Genomic DNA, 16,234 nt, shown 5'->3' on the forward strand with positions numbered 1-16,234 from the left:
TTGAAACTAAAGTAGAACGCACGTGCTCATGTTGTATTTTATCGTATCGTGCAAGCAATCCCGACGAGATAACACCTGATATGATACAGCTCGCTGGTGTAAAGTACATTGTAATCAAAATATCTGGATCAAATCTGAACCACGTGTAACAAAAGCTATGCATCAGTGTGAGAACTAAATAAATTCTAGACATTACATTTTGTCTAGAAATAAATTACAATCTCGTGAAAATAAAAAAAGAAAAATAATTGTTGACAATTCGTCTTGAGGTAACATTAATCTTAATGTGAAAAAGAAAGTTTTATGCTACAAAGTGTCATGCATCTTTTACGCTTGTCTCTCGAGCCTTTGTGTTAAAGTGCTTTCTGACAGAAGACGGAGAATGGACGCGAAAAATAACGTGGTGACGAGCGGACTCCTAATCTAAATGGGAAGTTAAAAAGTGGTCGTTCGCGTCTACATGTATATGTTGTTATACGATGCGGCCGGTCGGTTGGATCCTCTTACGGAAAAGGAAAGAGCGGAGACGAGGGGAAAGAGGACCGACTGGAAAACGAAAACGCTCCGTTGAGGGCGGCCAAGAGAGGAGGCACCTAATAAGAATACCAATTGCAATAAAGTAGGATTTACATTTGATAAGCATCGTAAAAAAGCGCAGCGTAAGGTCATTACATCCGCGAGCTACGATCTACGAGCTACGCCGCCCTGTTCCACCTCCGATATAGAATCCACCTCGTTTGCCGTAGCTCAAGCCAAAGCTCCACACTCGCGATCCCGTCTACGACCGAATCGCAAGGTGGCTTAAGAAAAAAATGGTCGCCGTATTGCTGACTACACTGCTCCCCGGATTATTGAAGCCGCGCGAAAATCCACGAGAGAAAGAGAGAGGGAGAAAGAAAACGCGATACTTTAAGGTCGCCATAAATCGCCGAGTAACTTTTTCACTTTCGTATCGTAACCGGCAGATATAGCGACGTTAAAATATAGTGCAACATTATGTGACGCCAATGAGTCACGGGTGACTAACTGCGGTTAAATTATTGAAGACACATGTACACGGACGCGGTTGGAACGTCGCTTCTCAAAGAGTCAACTATAAGCTCGCTCGGACGACTAAACGACGTGGATCGAGATGTCGCGTGTTACAGCGGTTCTGACAGAAAACTGAAAAGCAGACACAATAGAGTCGGAGGACGATTCATTCACGCGACCGTAGCCCAGACAGACAGCTGGACACCCCGCAGGGCTGGAACAGGAAACCATTGTCGCTCACGATTTCCGAAACGTATAGGGCGGACGGGTGCTTTTTTTTTTTTTAGTTTCAAGCGGAACGCATATGCACGCGCGACGCATCGAGCCGCGTCGCGTGCAAATGTTGCTTTTTGAGCGACGCCGACGCGTAGCGAAAAGCAATTATTGCGCACGCGACCACGCATAGAAACGCTGCTAATATACGGCCTTGCCTCTGGCGGATATAATATTGACCGCACCGTTTATTCTTTATACCTTAACCGTATGATTTTTATCCATGTACAGTATGTTTAATATCCGTATTTTATTAGAAATGATTATAATTAACACTAAAGATTTATGATTATAAATAATATAACAGAATAATTAAAATGATTAAAATATTATTATTAACATAATAATGTATATATAAAAAATTACTTATTAATACATGTTCGTTAATTAGATGATTAACTTTGCTATTAAAAATTCCTTTAAATATTCATCTGACACATTCATCCAATAGCGCCTCATCTACAAACCGGAAGTGATTGTTCAGATCCCTAACGAAATCAATCGGAAATCTATTCATCTCCTTCGTTCGGGCTACTTCGGCCTATTACGAAAATGTCGAAAATGAGCGAGAGAGGTAAAAAGGAGGGACAGTTGTTTCACGATGGGGAACGGTAAGCTTTAGGACACTCCTTTTCGCTAATAGCATGCACGCGACCATCCGGACCACACGTGCGCAATAATGGATAGTGCGTGGGAGTGTGTTGGTGCCAGTCGGACAGAAGCAAGCGGAGCCGAGCCAAGCCGGCCGACTAAGCGTGGCCCAGGGGTCTGGTTCCCAAGTTACCGCCGCTCCATCTGCTCCTTGTTACTCACAGTTATTAATTAGCCTGGGCCGGTGAGAGTCGCGTCGGCGACACCACCGTCAAAAATATGCGACAGCAGTCGAACATCGGTAGTAACTCGACGCCCGTTCGAGGCGTCGAACTGGTTGCTCGATCTCGATGAAGACGCGCGCTCGCAAATCTTTAAACACGCGCGCACACCCCCCCCCCCTCCCCGGGGCCCCGCAGAAGCCGATGTACCGGACGCCTCTCGCGTGAGCTCGCAAGGGCGCAATTAACTCTCAGAACGGAAAGTACATCGGTGCTTCGAGTATCGTAAACGTTCCTCTCGCATGTCCCGCCTCCGGCTTGTCCACCCGACACGAGATAAAACGTGTCCGCGTTGTCGAGCATCGCCGGACGAGAGCCGGGTGCGATAATTACTAGTTGTATCTCTCTGCGAATGCGAGTCGGAGAGCATTCGCCTGCGGAGATTTTAATTGGAGGATAATACGTTCTTTCATGGGATTTAATTGCTCTTCTGTTAACTGAAAAACTTCCTCCGTCGAGAAGAAAGTTGGGGTAATTTTCCAACTAAATTTCTCTTAAATGACAATATTAGAACATTTCCACAATAAGCTAAATAAGATATAAGAAGAAGGAGAACTGATACAACAAGGAAGCAATTGATAACGTCAACTGTTAAATTGATTCCATTATACGTACAAGCGAAAATTTGCTGCGTTCCATCTCTGCTATAGCTATTCCTTCTTTGCTAAGCAAATATTTATCGATTATCAGGGTAAACGTAAGAGAATACCTGCAGGGCAGGACGTGGAATTATTCATTCTTCTTAGCCACGAGTCGAACAATGCGGCCGACGAGCATTCGGGCTCCGGATCGAAATGGTCGCATCCCCGCATCATCGCGGAGATGCATTAGGAGGGTTTTGCACGGTTGCATCGTATCTGCCCCGCATTCTCTCCAAATCTCCCGACGCTAGTGCAAGCGGCCTCGAGCGGCGGGCTCGCCCGCAGAAATGTAAATACCGACCGGCCAATCAGTCTGATTGGTCCCATTCGCTCGAATGCCCGTCATTCACCGACGCTATATACCGTTGCCGTAAGGCACGACGGCGTTCCTGAATCGAGGCATTGTTCGTACGGGCGTACATGCGTGCCTATGTACACCCGCGCGTATGTACCGGACGTACTACAAGTACATGCGGGACGCTTTGAAAAAGATACCACGCCACCTTTTCGGACGTCGCGAGTCATCGCGGTTACGAAAGTAAATGGCTAAAAATCGATCGGTGTAATTATACGAGCGCGTTACGCTACGATGAATTATCCGAGACGCAAGCTCCCAAACACCCGTTTACTATTAGCATAATCGCCAAATTAATATTTATGTCATATTTTATCCTGTCTGATACCGGCGTGCCATTCGCCTGTTTCAAGGTCGGCATTTCAGCGGCATTAATCTTATTAATGTAGGTATTGCGTAATTGCGAGCTCATGATTCATGCAGCTGTGCGTATGCATCTGATGATCATTCGGCTATCCCGAAAGCACGCCGACACGACGCGACGCGACGCGACGCGACGATTCTGATCCCTCGCGACGTGAATTGTTGCGTGCCGACAGCCCATTGTTATGGCAATGAGCGTTTCTGCTTTTATCTTCTAATTTTGAAGCGTATTGCAAATTGGCGTGTTAATCCTAATGCGCGTTTTCATCGAGTAATTTCCCAGAAACGTTATTCGAGAAATCGTTTGCGTATAACGCTGAATAGAAAATTTTGTTCCCGGACCCTCGCCACCCCCGTATAATTTGTCCAACTCCTCGGCACGGATGCTTTCGTGACTTAGGGCAACACGTACCTTCCTATCGAGCCGTATATCGCGTTTTCGCGACCACGCAATATCTTATAAATATCGGAATTAAATGCAGCAATTACGATAATTACAGATTGCAGCCTTATGTCCGCTTATACCATTTTCCACGAACTTTGTTTGTTGCCCTAAGTAAACTCCGATTAGATTTCCGATTAAACAGCAATCGCGTTACCGCGGAGACAAGACAATTTTTATGAAATGAAGAAATATTACTCGTAGATACATTTCACGAAGAAAGATCTCATTAAACGCCTTCAGAGCGGGAATGGGATTCATAGGTAAAGACAATATCCATCGTCGCAGACCGGATAACACGCTCAGTCAGAAAGTTTGTTTACACGAAGGTCAAAACTCGCTTGAGACTCGAGCGAGAGGAAAGAAACTAAGAGTCCCACTCGAGAAGATGAAGCGCAATGTCCTCTGGCTCTCTGTACTTCTGTTTGCTCTCCTCTTTCTCCTCTTTCTCCTCTTTGACTCTATCGTCGCGATCTTTCCTCCTCGCTCGCCATAGAAAAGAAGAATGGCCGCGGGGAAAGGGCCAGGGGCGAAGCTCGCAGACACAGAAAACACCGGTTACGAGACAGCGCGCTTCTAATCTGGTTTAACTTGTTTACCAGTTCTCGATAAAGGAGCAATGCAATCCCCGCGCGGGCGTGCGAATTTCACGTCGGCCTCCTCGCGCCTGAACTCGCCTCCACCGCGCCTCCACCGTCTGAAATCTGACTTGAAATTTATTGCAGCGGTAAATATAGAGGCGGTGGGTGAGTGGATTCCGGTCGCGGGGGTATAAAGGAAGAAAGGCGGAGGGCAGTCCGGTGGGATCGGGAGGTAGGAGGGGATTGACGTTAAATCGCAGCACGCCCGGTACTTGTAACACGGCTGGTTTTCGCCGAGGTTTTTCGGAGGTTCTTTGGAAGTCTTCGTCAGTCAAGACACAGCTGGTCTTTCTGTGACTGCCGCTCGGAATCGCGTAAACCTCGACGACGACAACGACGACGACCATGACGACGACGACGAAGAAGAGAAATAGGAAGAAGAACAAGAAGAAGAAGAAGAAGAAGACGACGATGTCGGTGGTGTCGGTGTCGGTGTCGCAGGATCAGTTTTAACGAGGCTGCTCGAGGGGATTCATTGAGACGCCGTCTGCTTCTTCGACGTGCCACGTGACTCTTCTTCCATTCTTTCTCGCCCTTCTTTATAGCTTCGACGTTTTATTATTCGCCTCTTACTCCCTTCTTTCATTCCGTTCGCCGCGTCCCCTTACCGTCGACCTTCATTTTCTTCTTCCCCGAATTCTCGGCATTATTCAACGGACGCACGTCCCTCATCGCGGATGCACGCACGTACTGACTACCTGCTACGCTTACGATGACGACGACAACGATGTCGATGTCATCAAACAGTCCATAAAAATCCATAATAAAAGTGTCTCATTATCGAAGCCAGTTGATTATAGCAATAAACTATGCGTATCGTCGGATGGAATTATATTTTCTTCTATTATCTATAGATTTTGCGATGAATATCTTTTTGTTAACCGAATAAATTAAATTAGATATCATACAGTTTCATATATCTTTAATTATAACGCTTTACAATTAAAAGATAAAAACATGAATTCAGGAATCTATAACTTTCTCTATATAACCAGATTGAAGCTTTCATTTTGCTTATCTCGCAGCGTATTGCTGTGTGTCATGGAATATCTAACGTAGTGTTAATCGACTGATTCGAATTAAATTACTGACGTATATCGATAATAACGTTGAATATGAATGGACTCGTCGTCGAAACGAAATTTTCATTTGCCGTTAAAACACGCGGACAGGATTACGTATATACGCGATAGCATCTCGTTAAAAGCACGAAACGCTCGCGAAAAGCTATCGTTATAAAATGCTCGTCGTAACGCTCGTAACATACAGTTGTCCAATCGAAATTTTGATTACGCCCGCGTTACTGATTGCACACGTCGCATTATAAGCTTTAATCACTTTAATTACTTATTGCATGTAATTAAGCACGGTTTATTGCACTCGCGCTGACGAGCGGTCGATGAAACCCGCTCGTTGACGCGTGACAGCGCATTTGCGTCCGTCAGCGGTACACGTAATGAAACTTGGAGTCGCAATTCTATCAAATCAAAGCCAGACTAATCGTCAACATTATTTCGGTGTGTAGGAAATCGGCGGTTTCATTACGCGTCAGTTATTGCCGTGTTTCACATACCGGGGATAAATATTTATTAAATGATCCGCGAGATTTCACCGTTGTCGCCGATCGCTTTGTGCGATCCGCGGTTTATATCGAAGCGGTGCGACGTAATCACGACGGCCCTTCCCGTACACGTGACGTAGCCCTCCCCCCCCCGACGCGGCTATATTATAACGAGGCGAAATGTTGCAAAACATACTTCGCAAACCTACGTGCGATTTTGTTTGCGCGCGGTAATGAACGGCTCCAACCAAAAAGTTATATGTATGCATTAGCCCATTTCTCACCGCCCCGGATCGTTCTTTATGGGTTGGTACGTTGTAACGAGCTCCCGTGCTTCACCGTTCTTCTCTCATTAAAACCTCGCTCGACGTCTTATTGTATGTCGCGTTATTATCATTACCATACGACGGGACATGCGAGCTATGCTCACATCTCCAGCGAAGTTTTTTTCATAGCATAATGAACACTCGTGAAGATCAATATTACATTAATAATGATGTCCGTTCAACTTATGTCTCTCGAGAAATTACAGCGCTTAAGAAATTCGAGTATGTATTTAAGTAAAATTTGCAACATAAATAACATCCGATTTTTTTTTTTTCTCGGCTTTCTCATAAGACTATACTTTTTATTATAATTTTATCGAAATTCTGGCAATCCTCAAATATCAAGGCTAACAATCGTTATTCTTATGTTACAGGTGAGTCAACGATTATGCGCACGGAATCAGAAGTTCTTCGAACAGTGAGTTCAATTAAGAATAATTACACGACATGATAGAGCGAGTTTTATGGTCGTACATTTCGTGCGTATCACAGAAATTAAAATAGAAATGATAGGATGTGGATTCGGTGCGTGCGGCGGAATAAGGCCGAAGCACGAACATAGGCGCGGTAACGTTTCGTATAAAAGCGCACCCCGCGCATCATCCCTTTGTATATTTTTTTCCGGTATGCACGATGCGCTGGCGTGTTTGATTGTCGACGAAAGACGCTGGCGATGACGCTGTTCCAGGCCCGGCGCGTTCGGACTCCCGGGAGGGATCCCTTCTTCTTACGGAGTAAACTGTTTTCTTAGGCACTCGGGACTCTTCAAAAATTCCTAAATATTTACTCGAGTGGAGGACTCCCAGACGGACGGCACTTAAACGGTATTCTCCGAGCAGGGTACACGAAGACGAGCTTAAGCCCCCTGAAGAACGGATTAGAGACTCTTCCGCGCGTTTCTTTCTCGTTTTCTCGTTTCCTCTCTCCTCCTCTCATTTTTCCTTCCAACTTTTCCTTCGCGCGTTTCTATCCGCTCGACTGAGATCCGTACAGAACTCGCGCTGAGGGAAATCATTTTTTGAATTGTAAGTCGAGCGTGATTTTTCCAAGTGTATACTTATCATAAGGTGATAAAACGTGGGATTTGTCATTGGAAAATGGAGATCTTCCGTACGTGCACGCTGCAATCGTTGTATTCATTGAAATACGATGAATTATATATGAATCGGTATTACATGGAACTATCGTTCTAATGGAAATAGCGACCACTCGATTTTCAAGTTAAAAACCGTCTGCGTTATATTTTGCCGTAAGTCCTTGGCTTTTATTCAGATTCGTGATTAGATTCCTTTCTTCATAAAATTTCATTGAAAAATTTTATTAACGAATTATCCTTCCTTCATAAGATTTTATTGATGAATTTTATGGATCGTTCTCGATAAGCAAAATTCATAATTCTTTTAATCTTAGACCAATTAATGAATATTGATCATTTAACTCTACGACAACTTGGCGTTCCACTTCTGCATAAGTAATATCGCAAGCATTCTTACAGGTTAAAGTACTTCTTTCTAGCATTTATCACTCTCACTCACGAAAACTTCACGACATTCTTATACCTTCGTAACACGAAAGTATACAACGACAAGCAATTGCTATAGTTATCTTATTGCCTGCCATAAATATTTAATTCGACCGACTCGGTTAGTCGTCTCGCGTCGCGAGAACTTTCAAAGTCCCGGAATACGAAACTGCTAAGCGATCGAATGAGTATCGCGAATCGACCATCTCGGCAAGCGTTTCCGCACACGTGCGGCGAAGGATTTCGCGTGCGGGAGGGATCGTCTTCTAGGCAGACGGTGAAAGGCCGAGTCCAACACGGGGACTCGATTCCGCAGTTTCTCTTGACTTTTTTCGACTGGTCTCAGGCGTCGCCTCGATGCAAAAGCATTCCCTTGTTCGAAGTTCCCGTGTTCCCCGCCCACCGATTCCCGTCGCAGTCGCGCTTTCCGTCTGAGAGCTTCGAAAACTTTCGGGTCTGAATACCAGGCTGCATTAAACATGAATAAACGATTTATGAGAACAGAACGGCTGTAACGGGTTGGTGAAGGGTTGACGGCGCGGCAAAGCGATGGTCTAATAAAACGAGACCGACGATATCATTGACGAGGTTCCCTCGATCTTGTTCGGACGTACCCGCCCGATCTCGGTCCGCCTCGTTATTCGCTGATAATTAATAATCGCCTCCAACGACCATATATACCGCCGAGCTCCGGGCTCCCTATCTGCTTTGTCATCGCTCCGGATAATAACTCTTTGACGATTGGCGGGTGTGGACTGGACACTCGCCTCGTGGTGCAAATAACATATTAACCCTTTCGGCCATTCCGCTTCTTGGTATCTTTGATTTTCATTCGGCCCGATCGATTATGCCGCGGCGGCGAGGTAAAAACGACCAAGGTGTTAAGGAAACGGCCCCGGGGCCACGGAGTCATCACGCGAGGATACGCAAGTAAATATCTCACACAACGCAAGATGGGGAAAGAAATTTCTATTCCAGAAACACTGTTCGCTAAGAAGAGAAATACAGAGATCGTATTTTATCGCATTCTAATTCCCGGCGTTCAAAGCGGAGAAGGAAATGCCGCGAGAAAAAAGAAATATATTAAACTGGAGGTGTGCGCGGAGAGCGGGGAAATAAAAGGATTCAATTGAGCACGCGAACGCGGCCTGCTTCTTGCGAAACGGGTTCCGACGGAAACTTCGGGGCTTCAAAGCGATCTCATTTCATGCGCACGGCTCCGCTGCGGATTGCCGCAAGCTAATTTGCGAGCGTCAGCTGCGTATTTCTGCAACTATTCTGAGTTCCTCGCGGCGTTAACCCGCAGACGGTGAGACGTTAAAAACGACCGATACCAAACGCGATACCGCGTTTCCCCCCCCCCCTTCCCTCCGTAAACGCACGCCCGGTTACTTTTCGCCGAGTCCGCGGAATAATTAATCCGCGCGCTCGTAAAACGTCATCGTCGTCGTCGCGAACAACAAAACCGGGCGGGGCAGTCGCCTTCTTTTACGATTCTCTAAAAAAGGTATGTGTCCGCGTTAGCACGTACCTTTGTCGGAGCTCTAGAGATACTGCGAGGGGACTCTAGCATCCCGATGCCATGCTCTCTCGTCGCATAATCTAATCAGTACATTAACAGGGCGATAACGTCCACTCGTAAATCCACGACTCGACTAACGATCTTTCCACGTGCGCCGCGGTTCAAACGCATATATTTGACGCATCCAACGACGTCCGGTGGGATGTTTTGCTCGTATAGGTGCGAAACGACAGGAATTGTGACCGGTCATTAATTTAATCCCGCATATCTTGGCGCTGCAAGATTTCTGAATAAATACTCCCGTGTATTCTTGTCGTAAAATTGTACAAATAAAACTAAAAAGATAATATTAGATTGACATATTAGATTAGACAATGAATTATGTCCATCTTAAATAAAAAAAGTCGTATGACTAAAGATCACTTTTATTGCCCGAATACTATTCACTAATTAAGAGGCAAAAAATAAAAGCTTAAAGTAATATATATATATATATATATATATATATATATATTAATGAATTTTTGAATGACGTAGCATTATTGGCACGGTCTGATTTTATAAATAATTTTAATTATTTTTTGCATGCAATTTGAATACATGGCTCGTCTTGCGCAAAATAAAACAGTTCAGTGATCTTTCCGTTATCAAGCATCATTTAAATATAATTTCACATGTCAATATTGTATGTCAGTTATGATTATTATTCGACTGTTAACTCGTGCGCTCTATTATTTTATCACAAATATAGATATCGCCTCTCTGCTCTTTTTATCAAATAAAGCGCTATTGATTTTTTCGTCTAGAACGGGCCAAGTCTGTGAACTGAATCATTATCGTCCTTCAATCGCGTCGGCATTGGTGCACCATTACACTTACAGAGAAGCTAGCGGTGAAATCTACAGTAATAAAATACAAAGCGAAAGTCTTCAAGGATATTAATATGACTCTCATATTCGCCTGTGTTACATTAACACAAAGGTAGCAAGAGGCAAGAGAAAAAAAGAATACACCTCCGACAGTTCGATGGAGGGAAAGGTAAATGTTTTATAAGTGGAACGAAGGAAGAGATAAAAATTAAAGTAACGATACACAACGTCTTTCTTTCTCTCTCGATCGTTAACTCAGACGGCAGACAGGCTGACATGAAAATTTCAGTCGACCTTGGCTGCGCGCGGGGGTGGTTCTCGCCTGTTACCATGGGGAGTCAGGTTGAAATATTTAACGATTCGATTATTCATTCGTCGGGTGCGTGTCAAACAAACATCGAGCAGCGCTTTTTCTCGGTATCGCGAAAAAAGAACATGGAATTGATAATCCCTTACGCCTCGCAAAGCAATTGTGAATCCTTGTCGTATCAAACGTATAGTGTACACAACGGTGGAAAGTAGAAAATCCAGGCAGGTAGAAAGGTAGAAAGTGTAAGTGCTCTCGAGGATATATATCGACGTTCGCTCTATCTCGTCGGTAATCTTCCCCACCGTGTGAGGGATCGAGCCTCTCCTTCCTCTCGAGCCTTTTCCTTCATGAGATGGAGAAAAAAATCGGAGAGTTCTGACGCGGGTGAAGGAAGAGAAACGACGCGGAGGTCTTCCTGCTATTCGTGCGGCGTGGCAATGGCGGGAGAAGGTAGAGAATGGCATGGCGGGAGCCCGGTTCCACGACGGTGGCAGTGCATTTCACTTGTTCGAAGCATAAACTGGGACGGTAGACGTGCCGGTATGAAAATTTCAATCGGCTGGAGCGAAGTGTCGGCGTAGCGCGCGAGCGTGAAGGAGGCGGCGTCGGTGAAGGTGGAAGGTGGATGGTAGTGGCGGAGAGGCTCAGGTGGAGGCACAGGTGGAGACGTCGAGGAGGAGGGAGGCGGAACGCGACGCGAGGGAGGATGAGGAGAGTAAAGTGGCTCTGGACCGTGTGGGTATATACCGTCGTCTCTCTCCCAGTTTCTCGCCAGTTGATTCGCCGTACGGCAGTCCTCTTTCGTCTTCCTCCCTCTTACCGGCGTACGAGGCCCTAGCCCGCGGCGAACTGCATAATTCATGGCCCTGCTACACACCGACCGCCGCTACCCCGGAGGACCCTCTTCCAGAGGGCCGCCGCCGCCCAATCCTCCTTGCGCCGCCACCTTTCGCGCTTCAAACTCCTTCCCAGGGTCAACCTTAGTCGCGTGCATTGTATGTCACTACGTATGCGTGGTTGCTAACTCTATGCATACGGAAGAATATCTGTATGCGTGCGTGCGCGCGCGCGTGTGTGTGTGTATGTGTGTACGTGCATATATGCACGGCGCGGATAAAGTTGGCCTTATGACGAGGTATACGCGCGCGTTCCTAACCCCGTGCGCCACGCGCAGAATGTAGGCGAATATTTTGGCTGAGTTATGAACGGCACCCCCCGTTGAGGTAGCGCGGACCTAACGAGAGGAACGCCACGGGCGTTTTTGACCGGTCTCGATCCCGTCGGAATACTTCCCTGACAGGGAACAAGATTCGAAGATTGGAATAATGGATTTTTACGAGGCCACTGTCAGTTTGGACAAGTTTACGCGCACCGTTGCACCTCCGTAGGCTTTTGTTATTTTGGAATTCTCTTTTTCTTTTACATCATATCTCCGAAAATTGTGCCGCTGCACGCAACAAACAACAATATTTCTCGCGGCAATAAAGTATCGCTTTCAAAGATATCGATGTAATTATAGAATTTTTAATTATAGTCCTCGTGAAGGCGAAAGACAAAAGTGAGAATTAAGCATCGTCGATGGATGTTTATGATTCGTAAATTTTCTTTTCTAATTCGCGTTAGGGTAGAACATGTACTGCTTGATACCGGTTGGGCTTGTGGCGGAATGAAATATTGGGGTATAAATTTCAAACGCTTAATGCCACGTGAAATATATATCTCAGTGATGCGGATCCTACATTTAGATAGAATAATATATCTTAAAAGAAGCGCTCATGCATAATAACTTCGCTATTTTTGAAGATGCGAAACGTACCAAATAAATACTTGCTTCTAAGAAAAGTGAAATCTATTGTATATTTTTTCTGTAGGTAGTATCAATAATAAAATCTTAACAATAATAATCTTAAAATGATATCTTTCGTAAAAACAATTAACTTACTCCGCTCTCTCTCTTTTAAATAATAATATTTTTCTCGAAACGTTGCTGGTTTTAAAATGTTATTCTTAATCCTCTTTTTTCTTGAATTTCTTTTATATGCATCTCTTATTAAAAATAATGTTTCGACAAAGCGACTTTTTTTAATTTTAGTTTTAGATGTTTCTTCATAAAACAAAAACAAGGTGTGTATTGTACATCTGTTTCTGATGATATTTTAACTAATAATGATTAGCATAAATTGGACAGTCTTTCAACTATCTTAGACATAACCGAAAGGATAACGAATGGATGTCGTTAAAATCCATTGCATTAGTCATCGAAGGCATCCGCTCGCGCTCATCGTCGGTGCGATTCGTCCAGTGTGCGCGTGTATACCAATCGGAAGACAAAGTGCGTACCTGGAGCGTACGAGGTTGCACGAAATTAATACGGAACCGGCTTTAATCTACGGATGCATTGGGGTTCGAAGCCCAAGAAAGGCGGTGGAACAAGATGCAGATATCCCGAGGCAGGCTCGGCCAGCAGCCGCAAGTCGTTTTCTCGTCCTACCGGAGAAGCGTACCGGTTCTTGCGCTGAATAAATGGGAGATGCTCTGCCATCTTGGGTTCCCATCGCTCGCGAAGATAAACATCAGTAGCAGAAGCAGCAGCCACAGCACCAACAGCACACGGTAGCCAGAGGGATTCTCGTAATTAGCCGGGCTTGCGGGTCTTTTCTTTCTCTCGCGTTAGAAACGCGCCGCTTCGAAGGCTGCGATGCTTGATGATGTCTGTTTATGAGCGAATAATCGTCCGCGAGTCGATCAAAGCTCTTTGAAGACTGCCGGGTGACCGAACGATTTCATGGAAGTTGTCGTGCGAATTCCAGACGGAAATATACGCGAACGGAAGGAGATACGGATCACCATTAACTTCTGTTCTTCGAGCGGAAAATATTGGAGTGTCAAAGAACCGAGACTTATTACCGTAACTTTGTGAATTAATAAGATTTAGGTAATAAAATAGCGTATCGGTTGTACGGCTTATCACGGCATATTAAAGTTCATCAAAGGATAGATTTCTTGATAAATCCAGAAAGATACTAATTCCTCCAAGTGATAAAGTCGTACTGAAAGCCAAATATAAATAGATAATAATATAGAAGTTAATTTAATTTAAAAGTACTGATACTTATCAGAACTTTTGATACAATTTTAATTTTAGCTGCATTCAATTTTTAATGAAAAAGATTATAATTTAATACCATGATACTTATAGAATCGTATAAAATTTGAAAAAAATGATGAACTAAATATATTTCAAATATTTTTTTCTTTAATTTAAAGGGATGGTGTAAAACACGGTCTCGCGATTTTCCTCGTGTCGACGGCTGCGTCCTTAGGAGAGAGTCTACAAAAATAAGTCGCGGCGCGCCCCAGCAATTACGCGAGGACGACTTCGCCGAGTTTTAATTTGCCTGCACGAGCTCTCGAGACCGTCGCGTGTTCGTGTATGCAGTGCTTTCCACGAATTCGCGCGCAAATTTATGCGCCCAAACGATGGAAACAGCGCTCAAAAGAGTACCATGCTTGCCTCTCCTACGCCCATCGTAAATCTCGTCAGCCAAGAATTGCGAGTTTCCTTGCGAAAGACGGGAAAGGCACTTTGAACACAAATTTCTCGCCTGGCCGTAGGAATTTCTGCAAAAGGCAATTTTATCGTCTGGAAATTCGTGAATGTACGTTTCTGAATCTGTGAAATATTTGTTGAAATTATATTTCTAGACAAAACATTTGACAATTGACATGAGCCTTGTCAAATTTTATAAACCGACACACACACACACACACACACACACACACACACACACACACACACACACACACACACACACACACACACACACATTCACATATTTTTCTTCATTTTAGTGAATGTTTTTAGTGAATTAAGTATATCTTTCAAAGATCTTCTATCTCTCCTGCCATCTTACAAGAAGAAATTCCTTATACATGTGTATGCAGAATTCTTACCTACTAGTTTCCCAAGTTTCTTTTTTCCTCTGCGTCGCGTCGACGAAAACTTTCCGACGAGAAAATGACGCGTTTTCCACCACAGCTAAAGCCGTTCGCGAGCGGCGGGGTCGAGCTTGGATGCGAATTTTTCGTCCGAACTCAAGAGAACGGCGTCGACGAACGGCGTTTAACGATCCGGAAATGTTGTAAGTGTGGAGATTAAAGTGTATTCGTACACGTAGCTGCGACCTGTGCAGCAGCACTTTCCTTCCTTCTTCCATTCTCCCATTCTCCCATTCACACCACCTTCGGAATGACACGTTGGGAACGAAGCCAAGCCGACTCTAAAACGTGCTATAGGAATGCTCCCAAATGGGAATACTTCTTCCAGCTTTTAATTCAAGTTTAAATATCAAGCAAAATAATTATCTGGCTGAGTAACGCGAAACATGCAGGCAGCCTTTCAAATATTAGTTAAAGTATACGTGCACTTTTTATTAATGCAAATAAGTACGAGCTATAAATTACATACAAGCGAGTAAAAAAACAATGTTCTAATAAAAACGAGCGAGATGTTGCTACAGCTCGCTCTTAGTTTTTATAAATGATTACAATAAAACATAAAACAGCTGCAAACGCAACAATACGAAAGAGAATTTTTTGAAATGGAATGAAAACAAGAAATGTAAATCCACAATTAAATTTTTGCAAAATAAAAACTTTCTCATCTTTCTCATTTTTCCTTTTTTTTTTAACAAAACTTGAATAAAATAAGATTTATGTAATATCGCTATTTATTTATTGAAAATAACATAATAAAATTTAACAGAGCTCTTGATAGTTCTTGTCAAGAAAGAAATAATAATAACCGTAATAATAATAATGAATAATTGAAAAATAATATAATATATTTGAATCAAAAATAATATGAGTAGAAGTATACAAGTCCCTTACTTAAATTACAAACGCAACGTCGTGAATGTCAGCTTGATTTTTAAGATTTATCTATTGAGCCGTATCTCGAAAACTGGTTTTAGCCGGGTTTCTTAGCAGAATCGCGAACACATAAATACGGGTTATTATAGAATATCGAGATTAGAAAAAGCCGTTGTTATAAGCTTACGCTTTGTACATGTACATGAGCGTAATCGAAGCGGCATGATTGATTCGCTGATTCGCTGAACAAATTCATGTGTATTCACTCGTAAAATACGCCCGTGAGCCGTACAGGCGGATGTAGCTTTATCTGGGCCCCATCATTCACGTTAATTCCACTTAAGCACCGATGCACCTGGCTCGCGAGCTCAACGCGACGAACGCACGATGCACTCGGCAAAAATGAAGAGACGAATGCCATGCAAATCGAGCATTCGAAGTGCGCACAAGGGCACCTTATGCAGCGGCACACAGTGGAACCGAGTGGCCGAATGCGTCTGTGTGGCAGTTGGAGCGAATGAAAGATGGCAGTGTACGTATTGTAGAAAGTTGGAACAAACGGGGCACTAAATTCACATGATTTCTCTCATCGTTCTCTCTAGGCGGGGAGACTCGCGTGGTTTACTCGGCCGT

The 16,234-nt window shown here is 44.1% G+C and overlaps 1 protein-coding gene across 4 annotated transcripts in view; it reads left to right on the plus strand.

The window, feature by feature from the left end:
• Positions 1 to 16,234, plus strand: part of LOC105430267 (discoidin domain-containing receptor 2) — a 99,698-nt gene that overhangs the window by 47,142 nt on the left and 36,322 nt on the right. Inside the window, exon 1 of one of the 4 annotated variants that reach the window (XM_089077656.1) lies at positions 6,904 to 6,924. The exons of the other annotated variants lie outside the window; for them this stretch is intronic. The gene's annotated coding sequence lies outside the window, so the exon portion shown is untranslated. Of the gene's footprint in view, positions 1 to 6,903; positions 6,925 to 16,234 lie in introns of those variants that run through there. 4 annotated transcript variants of the gene reach the window in all.

Source organism: Pogonomyrmex barbatus, unplaced genomic scaffold, assembly GCF_055798465.1.
Source record: "Pogonomyrmex barbatus isolate J1 unplaced genomic scaffold, ASM5579846v1 scaffold2, whole genome shotgun sequence".
Taxonomy (NCBI): Eukaryota; Metazoa; Arthropoda; class Insecta; order Hymenoptera; family Formicidae; genus Pogonomyrmex; species Pogonomyrmex barbatus.